General features: G+C 32.4%; 1 long non-coding RNA gene across 1 annotated transcript; it reads left to right on the top strand.

Annotated features, from left to right (window-relative positions):
* Positions 1 to 515: 515 nt before the first annotated feature.
* Positions 516 to 10842, top strand: LOC144374851 (uncharacterized). Its single transcript, XR_013434112.1, has 3 exons — positions 516 to 1899; positions 9503 to 9554; positions 9816 to 10842. It is a non-coding gene; the product is annotated as an uncharacterized LOC144374851 (long non-coding RNA).
* The last annotated feature ends 314 nt before the right edge of the window (positions 10843 to 11156 follow it).

The raw sequence follows: 11156 nt of genomic DNA, 5'->3' as shown, positions 1-11156 counted from the left end.
TATTTATTATTTATTTATATGTGGTGCTGAGAATAAAACACAGTGCCTCACACATGCTAGGCAAACACTATATTATAAGCCACAACCCCAGCCCTCATATTTTGTATTCTTATTTAGAGATGGTCTCACTGAGTTGCTTAGCACCCTGCTGTTGCTGAGGCTGGCTTTGAACTCATGAGCCTCTAAGCCACTGGGATTACAGTTGTGCACCACCGTGCCTGGCTGATAGCACAACAATTTATTAAAGCAGAAGCATCTTCTGTGAATTTATTGGACAGCTTCTGCTAACACCCTTTCAAGTGCAATCATGGGCTTTCTTTCATTCTAACTGATGACTGATTCCTTTCTCTTCTTCTGTCCAGATAACTTTAAGCTCCTTATCTTTATTGAATCTAACTTAGAAAACTAATGTGTTGTATTCTAACATCAAATATGAAACACATTTTTGTAATAGAACATTGTTGTCTTTTTATTCTAATTTTATTCTATTTAAGAGGTAATTTATTAAAGAATAGTCAGAAATCGTGTATCTAATGGAAGGTTAGATTTTATTAGCATAATCCCAAAGTAGCATTTATTACTGGGGAAAGTAAGTGGTGTGGGGCTTTCATTTGGGCTTTAAAGTTTGTGTCCACTTGCACTGTAGAATTATTGTAAGAAGTTCCTTGTCACAAAATATAGAACTAATATTATAGCTCTGAATATTGGATATAATACACAGTAACTAGAAAATTTAGATATATTTTATATTAAGATTATTCTTTCACTTTTCCTTTTATATACTAGATGTTGATGATATAAAAAATGATACAATATGATACCAATCTTAAAAGAATTTGCATCATAATGGAGAAGATATCTATTTGTAAAAACTGAGACAAAGCACACTTAATGTTATAATTAAAGCTTTTGAAAAAGTATATGGATATTAGATTAATAAGCTCTCACTTCTATTAGGATGGGAAAGCAATGATGGTGCAGCAGAAATTCTTTGGGGCATGAAAAAAGAAAATTCAAGGTGAAGCTTAAAGAGCTAGAGGCAATGGAGGCTATGTTATCAAATGTTAACCATAAATAGAGACAGAGAAGCAATAAAAATCAGAAGAGGTAGGAATTGTGTGAAGCAAAGGAATTATGTGAACAAGTATTAGTGGGGCTGAGTTTGTTCCTACGGGGAATTTGGAAGACTATTTGTGATCATGCTTGGAAGAGCTGGGGGACATATGAATAAATATTGAGTTTATTGTATAAATAATAGAATACTTTCTCACTTTTGTGGGTATGACATGGTTAAATGTTTATTTTAGAAACTAATGCTTGTGAGAGGGGAGAATGGCACACTTGAGAGAGGCTCATGACAGGAAGAGCAACTAGGGGCAGGTCACTGTTCTCTAGGCTAGAGATAAGAGAAAGGAGGGTTGTAAGCACTGGCAATAATGACAAAATGAGAACTTATTTAGAAAGCAGAATAAACAAAACATAAGAGTAAGGATTTGATTTTTATAAGGTTCGTAAAAACTAAAATCACAAAATTTAGAGATTTAAAATTGCCTATAGTTATGTCTCAATTATGGTAAAAACTGCATTAAAATAATTGAATACTTGGTGTGTCGCAGCAACTCATGTGGTGGGAACAGCAGCAGTGGCCAGACAGCACAGTTTCAGAAGGTTCCCGAGAGCCACTGCCTGCAGCACCTGTGTGAGCCTTGTGCTCTCAGCCAGGAAGCTCCAGAGGAAGGTCAGCTCTGAAGAATGTGAGGCTAAGTAAAAGCCCAAGAGGAGGTCTTCCAGGCTGTCTTCTCCGACTGCTGCTGCCAAGGCGGATGCCAAAACCAGAAAGGTTTTCTTTCATAGTCAGCAAATGGAAATAGTGATGTGAATGAATAACTGTGATATGAGGTAATAAATGCAGTTTTGCAAATATTTCCAAAATAGAACTGACGGGAAGCATCAAGTCATCAAGTTGACTGTATAAAGTGTATGTCCACAAAAGGGAGATTTTATAAGGATCCCAAAGAGGAGTTGGATATTTACAGATGGAGCAGAGTGAGACTGAGAGGTCTGTGAAAAGAAAATAGGATTTCAGGAGGTGCATCATCATTTGTCTAACTAGAAATATATTAGACAGTTAAGGGAGCTGAAAGATTTTAATTTGATTGAAATGCATAATATATTTCTATATCAAAGGGAAAATAGGCAAAAGAGAAATTAGAGAGTACATTGCTTGCTCCTTTAATAAGCAAAGACAAGAATAACATGGGGACGTTTACATTTTAGAATAATCTCATTGGCTTTATTGCTGACGATGGGATAACAGATGTAAGACCTATGAATGAGGGGTTCAGAGTAGAGCTTACTATATTTTAGCAGAAAGATGATACAAATTTTAATGTCACTATCAGTTACCAGACGATGTTATTTAGAGTCAACAAAATATGATTACATTGAGAGATAAATTGAGAAGTAAATTGAGAAGCAAAGTTGATATATGTTTGATTTGATATATTTTGACCTGGAATTTATATATTTAAAAAAGACCTTTTATAATTTACACTAAGTGTGTACTGTGCCTCTATAGATGAAATATTTGAAGGATTTACTAAGTCTGACAATTTTAGTGTTTTAGCCTCCTGATTCATTAATATAAAATGTTACATTTTAAGTAAGGGAAGTATTTTGTTTGAATTACTGCTGTCTAAAAAAGATATTTAAATGATTATATCAAACAAGAATTTATTATGTCTGTTTTTATTATTTAATTTTCCCTTTAATGTGTTATGGAAAACAAAAGTTTAGTAATGGAAAATTAAATTTATTTTACATAATTTTGGAATAATTTTTAGTTAAGTTATCTAAGGCAAAAAATAAAAATTAAAGTTTTAGAAAGCCTGATATGTAGGAGGTGGAAAACTAGAGGTGTGCAGAATTTGTGGTTAGAGAGTGAGCCTTCCCATCTCTTCTAGATGCTTCCCTTACTCTTACCATTTCTCCAAATTTGATATTGATACTCTCTTCCCATCTTTTACCGAAGAGGCAATTACATTACTTTCTATGATTGCAGAAAGAGATGATTACATTATATTAGATTTTGACATTAAATTACACACTGGAGAGAAAGCCATGTTCTTCATTTGGTTTTTATTTTCATCACTAAGAAAATACAAAGGTGACGTGCTTTCTGTAGTCACAAGTTACTTCAATATTCCTAGTAAAACATAACAGAAACATATATATGTTTTATTTCAGTAAGATCTCCTGAAGGGAGACAATTCTTTGTTGTATACTAGAGCCTTTTCCCCCAAGTTTTGAAAAGCAAAATGTCTCCAGGTATTGTCTACTATCTCCTAGATTATGAATATGGGGTAGAGGCAAAAACTTCTATGATCAAGATGCAAAAAAACATTAAATGTTTAAAGATATTTCATCTTTTAAATTCTAATAAAATGCCCAAACACAATTCTTTTTTTAATTTAATGTTTAGTTGTAGTTGGACACATAGCTTAATTTTATTTATTTATTTTTATGTGGTGTTTAGGATTGAACACAAGGCATCGCACATGCTAGGCAAACACTGTATCACTGAGCCACAAGCCCAGCCCCGCCAAATACAATTATTGTCTAAAGAAATACGGAAAGAAAAAATCATCACTTTATATGCCTGTAGATCTAATAGATCTACAAGTGGTTTTGTTATATCATATTTATAGAAAAGAGAAGAATGGAAGATAAAGTTTTCCCATTCAGTTTTCTCAATCTGAATGCTCTTGTACTCTAAGCAAGACTTGTTGATTTTCCTCATAATTAAACATAATCTACATTTTGTTACAGCAACACATTCAAGGAGAGAATAAGGTACCAATCATTTACTTGCAGAAAGAAAATTAACAATTTGCTTCATGTTGCTTTGAAATAACCATTTAGGTTTTTAAAAAGTACCCAAGGTTTTCACCCACTTTCTCCTTACATTATTGTCATTGAACATAATAGACAGCTAATAAAAATGTGACCTTATGTGGGGGAGATATTATTTTCAATCAATCACTCCTTTGGATAAATGTTTTGAGTTATTCAATGGTAACTGAGTCCTTCTGCTCCACTGGCATATATGGGAGACACAATTAGGATTACCATAATTATCAACTACTTTCTATAAGCAAATAGAAATGATAGCTAAATAATTTTTAAGTGATTAATATTAAATATCACAATTATGAAAAAAGTAAAGAATATGAGTTATTTAATATTTTTTTCGAATTCCAACTCACTGTTTTGCCTGGAATTACACTACATTATGTTGAAGTAATTGGCAAACTATACTATTATGAGTGTAAATTTTACAAATATTGAAATTACTGTGTTCTGAATAAAATCACAAACTCTTAAAATGGAATATTTAAAGAGGGGAAAACATTAACTAATACAACTATCTAAAAAAAAATTTTTATACTTTACTGGGCAGTCATAGTCATAGTATTCTTATAAATACTTTTTAAAACTTTTTTTTTGTAGTTGTAGATGTACAGAATGCATATATTTTATGTTTTTTTATGTGATGCTCAGGATCAAACCCAGTGCCTCACACATGCTAGGCAAGCATTCTGCCACTAAGCTACAGCCCCAGCCCCAAGGCATTCTTTTTAAGTATCATTAAGTTTATAGATATTTTTTTGGAAGGGATTGAGTATTTGTTCATCTATGATCAACACTTTTAGGCTAATTTTCTGTTTTAACTCAAATTTTTAAAATCCTGCTTTTATTCACATTAAAAACAAACTGCTTGATATATACTGAATAATTAGATGATGAATTAAGATGCAATTATTCCTATAAGTAGGATGTGGATGCACTGGAGCAAACACCAGCAAGAGTGTGGGCATGCTGCTAAACTGTCTCACCTACTTTTATCATGCTGTATCCACTTTAGGGATCCAATTTATGTGGTTAACAAAACTTTCAACAAATTCATTTCATCCTCATAAAAATTATACAATTGGGAGATCAACTTAATCTTCATTTTACAACTTGGGAAACTGAATAACAAAAATATCCCATAATTTATATAAAGTGGCATGCCAATAGTGGCACAGCATGGATCTGAACAGTCTTCCTTCAGTAGCAGGATTTTTCCAACCTCAATAGACATACAATTCAGTTAGCAATCTTACTCAATTCAGATTCGGACTCAGTACTTCTGGTTAGGGGAAAACAACATACTGAGTTTTAACAATCACACCTGTGATACAGATGTTGCTAGTCTGAAGATCACCCTTTAATTAGCAAAGTTCTAATCTACACTGGACAATAATGAGAGATATGGCAACCATCAGAAACACAGTTTATCCTCAGAAAATTACTCTTATGTGCAAATTGCCAACATCTGACTTAGAACTTATGCTACTTCTTTTTCTTTCTTTTAAAAAGTGAAGTTAACAAAATTTGCAAGTATTATAATATTTACAAGTATCATTGTAGCTGATTTCAGGTTTTGATAGTCAACATATGATTAATATAAACTTGAAGCTGTAATATCTACCCCCCCATAAGGCCTTCTCCTCAACCAAAAACGATTTACAATTACTCTTGAATATCTTCTTTAACATAGATTCAGTCCAAACCCATTAATATTTAGGAGTACATGTTTGTACCCTCTATACAGGAAAAGAAATTCAAGATTAACTTAGAAATCCAGCACCTTTCTAAACTTTTGCTGTTTACACAAGTGCTGACTGTAAGTGGAAAAGGAAGCACATCCTTTGAAAAATAGAACATAAATGTCAACACATTACTAAACAACTATCGTCCATAAGTTTCTGTAAAACAAAGGGATGTTCATAATAATTTCCCTTCCCCCTTACTGGTGAATTGATTTTTATACCCTAATCTAAAATATAGAATGTAAAAAGTATAAACGTAAACCAAAAAAACATATATTATTTCCCTGTGTTTAAAATGCATTGGCCCACAGGCCTTCAATACTTAAAACCTAAAATACCATTTAAATCTTTATCAACCTTTTTTTACTAAAAGAAAAAGAAGTATTCCTATTGACATATAATCAAACACTTTTAAAGTCCTGCATTTAATTTGACAATGATATCTACCCAAAGGCCATCCTGGATGTGTGTATTAGACCTAATTATGTAACTAAAGCATAACTTATTAATTAAAACAAAAGATGGGGTTTAAGACAAATCTCCCTAGTACAAGTAATTCTAGTTTTCCTATATCTCATTCAACATTTTCCTGAATGTACCCAGATACAATTAACATTTCTTCCCTGTGGGATAATTAACACTGTCACATACTTTGACAAGTTTACACACACACACACACACACACACACACACACACACACACACCACACCTTACCAAAAGCCATAATTAAATAATTGTACCTGGAAGTAGCAAGCATAAGGTTTCAAAGGTCTCATGCAATATTAACCCACAAATTATAGATGTACTTATGACTGTGGAATCCCATTTTTAATTACAACATAAATTAACAAATCTAAATAATACAACCACCATAAAGCTAAAATTCTCATTTATGCAGCTATGAGTTAAAAGAAATATAATACCAAAATCTATTGCATTTTCTGGCATGAAAGCAAAAACACAATACAAATTTAGGCTTTTCTATCAAAATTACAAGAAGTAGCCTTCTACCCAGAAGAAACCAAAGACACACAAAAGCATCTGCATTATTTTACATATGAGGTATATGGAAAAAAGTCTCTCCCCAAAGTAGTAAGAAACAACTTCTAATTTCCTGAGAAACTTGTATTTTACATTTGTTTTTTTTTCCTGAATCACTTACACAGCCACAAAGAAACTCAGATATTAAAGAACAAGAGAAGTTAAAAGATGTCCTTTTCAATAGCCAACAGTCACCAAAGACTGTGACAAAAGAAAATAGATATAAGTATTCCATGATACTGTGCACAAGCAAGCCCAAAGTTTTACTGCTTCACTAGTTAAATCACTAAATGTTAAGCATTATTTCATGAACTTAAATGAAATCTGGTATATAAAGAGAAAAAATATGCGATAAGTGAAACTTACTTTCTATTTCACAGAAAGATTTTACTCCATCTAAAATAATCCTGTGACTTTGTGGAAACAGTCCTGGGTTAAACATTTAAAGTACATTCCTTTACCAAATGTACCAGTACATTACTGCTCTGAAAGCATTCAATATGTCTACTATGTTCTCTAGATGTATATTCATACACTGGTTTAAGCCATTTGCAGAAAATCAACAGAAACCCTTAAAAAAGTTTGACCTGACATGCAACTTTAAGACATCTGAGTTTTAAATTGACAGATCTTTACATCTTTCATAATGGAAATTATCAGAATATACTCTGAAAGTTAAGTGATTCTTCCACAGAACAAATTTAACTTGACCTCCTAAATGGTACAGATTTGACACACCATTTAGAAGGCTAAAAGAAATACTGATTTACTTCTTCTCTAAAGCAATACTGTTCAACCAAATTATAATGCAAGTTACACACGTAATTTTGAATTTGCTAATAACTATGCTAAAATGATAAAAATACAATTTTTAAAACACTTACTAAACATGCCAAATATTATTTCAACATGTAATAAATATCTTTAAAATATTTATTCTTTTACAAATTGTACTAAGTTTTCAAAATCCAGTATGCATTTCACACTTACTGCATATCACATTTTCAACTAACCACAACATCCTGGTCCATAGTCAGAATGTGGCTAGTGGCTACACTATTGAGCAGTATACTTTTTAAGTAATACTTTGAGATCTGAAATATCACTCTGTTTATAATTAGTTCACATTCATGTCTCCTTTTTAAGCTGAAATGGCTGCGACTACAAATATAAGCAAAACTGTTAATTCACTAGATAAATCAGGATCAGATCCCCTTTATCTGGGGATCTGGTTAACACAATAAATAGCAAATGGATTATTCCTTATTATGTCTCAAGTAGACTTCAGAGATGGTGCTGATCAACATGAGCAAACACAATTTGTAGCAAAAACACAGGTTAAACACCAAAATATTTTTATATCAAATCATAACACTTCCTTAATTATAGCATCCCTTCCCCTCTCATTCTTGAGCACATACTTCTATGCAATTTATTTATAATATTGCTCTCTAAATTTGATAAATTTTGTCAACCACACAGTCACCATTCAAAAATAAACAAAACACTATATAAGACACAAATAAAAAAATCAATCAGCTACTTTTAATACAATTTGTCAACCAATCTTAAATTCTGAGTTCCATTGAATTTGATTCTTCTCACAATTCCAATTAATTTACTGCTAAGAATTTTCCCAAGTCATTAGGATATTTGCTTAAAATGTAAATAATTCCAACAATGTGTTTTCTAGAAAATAACAACTACAACCATAGCTTAGCACATAAAATTTTTCCTTTAGGCAAGTTACTGAATAAATCAAACAGATACAACTATACTCCTTTTTAATGCTTTTACATTTTGTAACACCATATTTAACAATTTCTAAATTAGGAAAATCAATTCAGATTGCACACAAGCACTAACTTTAAAACTTAAAACCTTACAGGTTTCTACAAAATACTTGTGAATAAATATATTCCACAGAAAAACAACAGAAAAATCAACACCACTCAAACAAATCTCAGCAAGAAGCACGAGATCACTATATTCATAAGTACAGAATATATGATACATGCTAATAGTATTTTTCTCCTAATTTAATTCACCTAGGCAACTTTTGTTTAAAGCACTTGCAAAGCTTTAAGGAAGCAAACATAGCTAGCTAGCCTCTTCTGCTGCACATACATACAAGGATAATACATTCATCTCCTGATATTGTTCCACAATTTAGAAATCAAAACAACAAAATTTGTTTCTTACCTGCAGTTAGGAGAGAATTAAGGGTTACTTCAGCTAAATCCTTCTGAATTCCATTAGTGAAATGAGAACAGACAAAAAAGATTTGAGACAGTCTACAGAATAACCAGAAAATCAGAATGCCCTCTACCATCATGCAGGTAAATGCAAGGCTGGTTTTGCCTTCAGTAATGCTAACATGGCTGCTTCCTCTTTGTTCTCAGAGGCATAACCCAAACTCCTTAAAAGAAAATTGCAGATTTTTTCTCACTTGCTACTGTAAATAGATAAGTCATTTACACCTGATTTGAGAAAGTCCTCCACTACTACTCAACAAAAGGATATAAAATCTATTTTAAAACTCTTCTTACCAAAGAAATTCTCTTTTCAAGCTTATATGCAAATGAGACAAAACGGAAGGAGGAAAAGCACTAGAATATTTTTGACAATGACTTCAATCCACTTTTACTGTGGTAAAAATTAGAAAGCTATTGCAAGAGTACATTAATAGTTTTGTCAATATTTTATCTGTTTAAAAAAAAGTTTAAAATTTACAAATACCTTTACCAATGAAAAACTTCCAAGGACTATTTTAGCAATCTTAACCATTTCTTTTCTCTGATCTTAGGTACAGCACGTAAATTTAAATTTCATACTCTTGGAGGAAAGAGGGCCTTGAGGTAAGGGAAAAAGCATTTCTCTGATTTTCTTGAAATTTAAAATGTTTTCAAAAGTTGTTTAATGTTCTCTCCATAAGATTACAACACACTGAGAAGAATTTTAAATTATTTCAAAGACTGCTGCTATTCAATGTAATATTCTCAAGTTCATTAGTGTTTGGTTAATGGTGCAATGACGGTAAAAATGTATAGAAAAATAAGAACATGAATCGCTATAAAATACAATAATTGATAAGTTTTTATATTTTCTTTTTCTTTTAGTTGTGATCAATGAAAAACAACAAAACATCAACATTAGGTAATGCTATAGGTACATTTTATGTTTGATACAAGAGTTCTACTCAATACAACCACTATCACTGATGGAGTCCCATTGATGGATTTTTTTTTTTTTGCCATCATAGAAAATAAAAGTCAGCAGGAAACAAATAATCTTTCACTTACAACCAACAAAATGTTTTTTCCTGCTGTTCATTTTCACTGCTATGTCAAGAACATCCACAAGTTTTAAAGATGTGCAAAGTTTTAACAGCAAAGTGACACCTGAGATTGTTAATGGCTACTTTTCAGTTTTATTTGTTCTCACAAGAACAAGGAGGGATAACTATAACTACAAAAAAATATACCTATTATGCAGGATTTAAAGACTTGTTTGTAAAACTAAGCAAATTTAAAATCTGCTTTCAAAAAAAACCAAGGCCTGACATTCAACATTTTTTAGCAAATATAAACTTTTTTGACCATTTCCTTTCATGAAAAGTGACACATTTCCTTTTATGAAGCTGCCACCACAGATGCCTGGACTGACACCCATGTGGACACATGCTAATTTCACTCAAGAGTATAACTCACAAAAGGAAACAAAAGGAAGCATCTAATTGCTTGGAAGACAACCTGACAATGTTACCTTTTAGCACTAGTGGATGACTTACCAGCGGTTTTGAGAGAGTTTGGTGCTCTTCTTCCACTGGGTGGCAGAAGGTTCTTTCTTCATGATCTTCAGGCTCTGGAGCAGCAGGGACTTGCTGGTCTGAATCTGAACTGCCAGTGCTGGTGCTGGGGCTGTCCATCATCATCGGACATTTGCTTATCACTGGCCATCTTCATGAAGTTTTCTAAGTGATAAGTTTTCAAAGTTTTCCAGCAGGAACGAGGCCGCGGCAGGAACGAGGCCACTGAACAGAAAAGAGAAAAGGGAAGACATGTTAATCTAAGAAATCAATTAACAGCTTTTCCTTATCTTAATATCATTCCCAAATTGTATCTTTATAAAAAGGCTTCAAAAGTGTTCACATTTATTGTATGAAAATGTTACTGGGGATAGGATGAGTCTTACAATGCCAGCTCTCAGGGACTGTGGAAATAACCCACTCACGTTTTTTTCCATTCCTTGGATAATCTATCAATTGTCTACTTTCTCAGAAGGCATGAAAAAGATTTGCTGGGGAACTTAAGGCAAGGAGTATTAACAACATATGACACACTGTAAATAACAGATTTTTATGAAAAATGTTAAAAAGTCACTACAGGTCTAAATATTCACAGACTGACATGGGTCAGAGCTACCAAATTCCCTTTCCCAGAGGAAAACATTCCTTGTTA

This window comes from Ictidomys tridecemlineatus, unplaced genomic scaffold (assembly GCF_052094955.1).
Source record: "Ictidomys tridecemlineatus isolate mIctTri1 unplaced genomic scaffold, mIctTri1.hap1 Scaffold_91, whole genome shotgun sequence".
Lineage (NCBI taxonomy): Eukaryota > Metazoa > Chordata > Mammalia > Rodentia > Sciuridae > Ictidomys > Ictidomys tridecemlineatus.
Note: the sequence above shows the minus strand (reverse complement) of the source record. Positions and strands in the feature narration are given on the sequence as shown.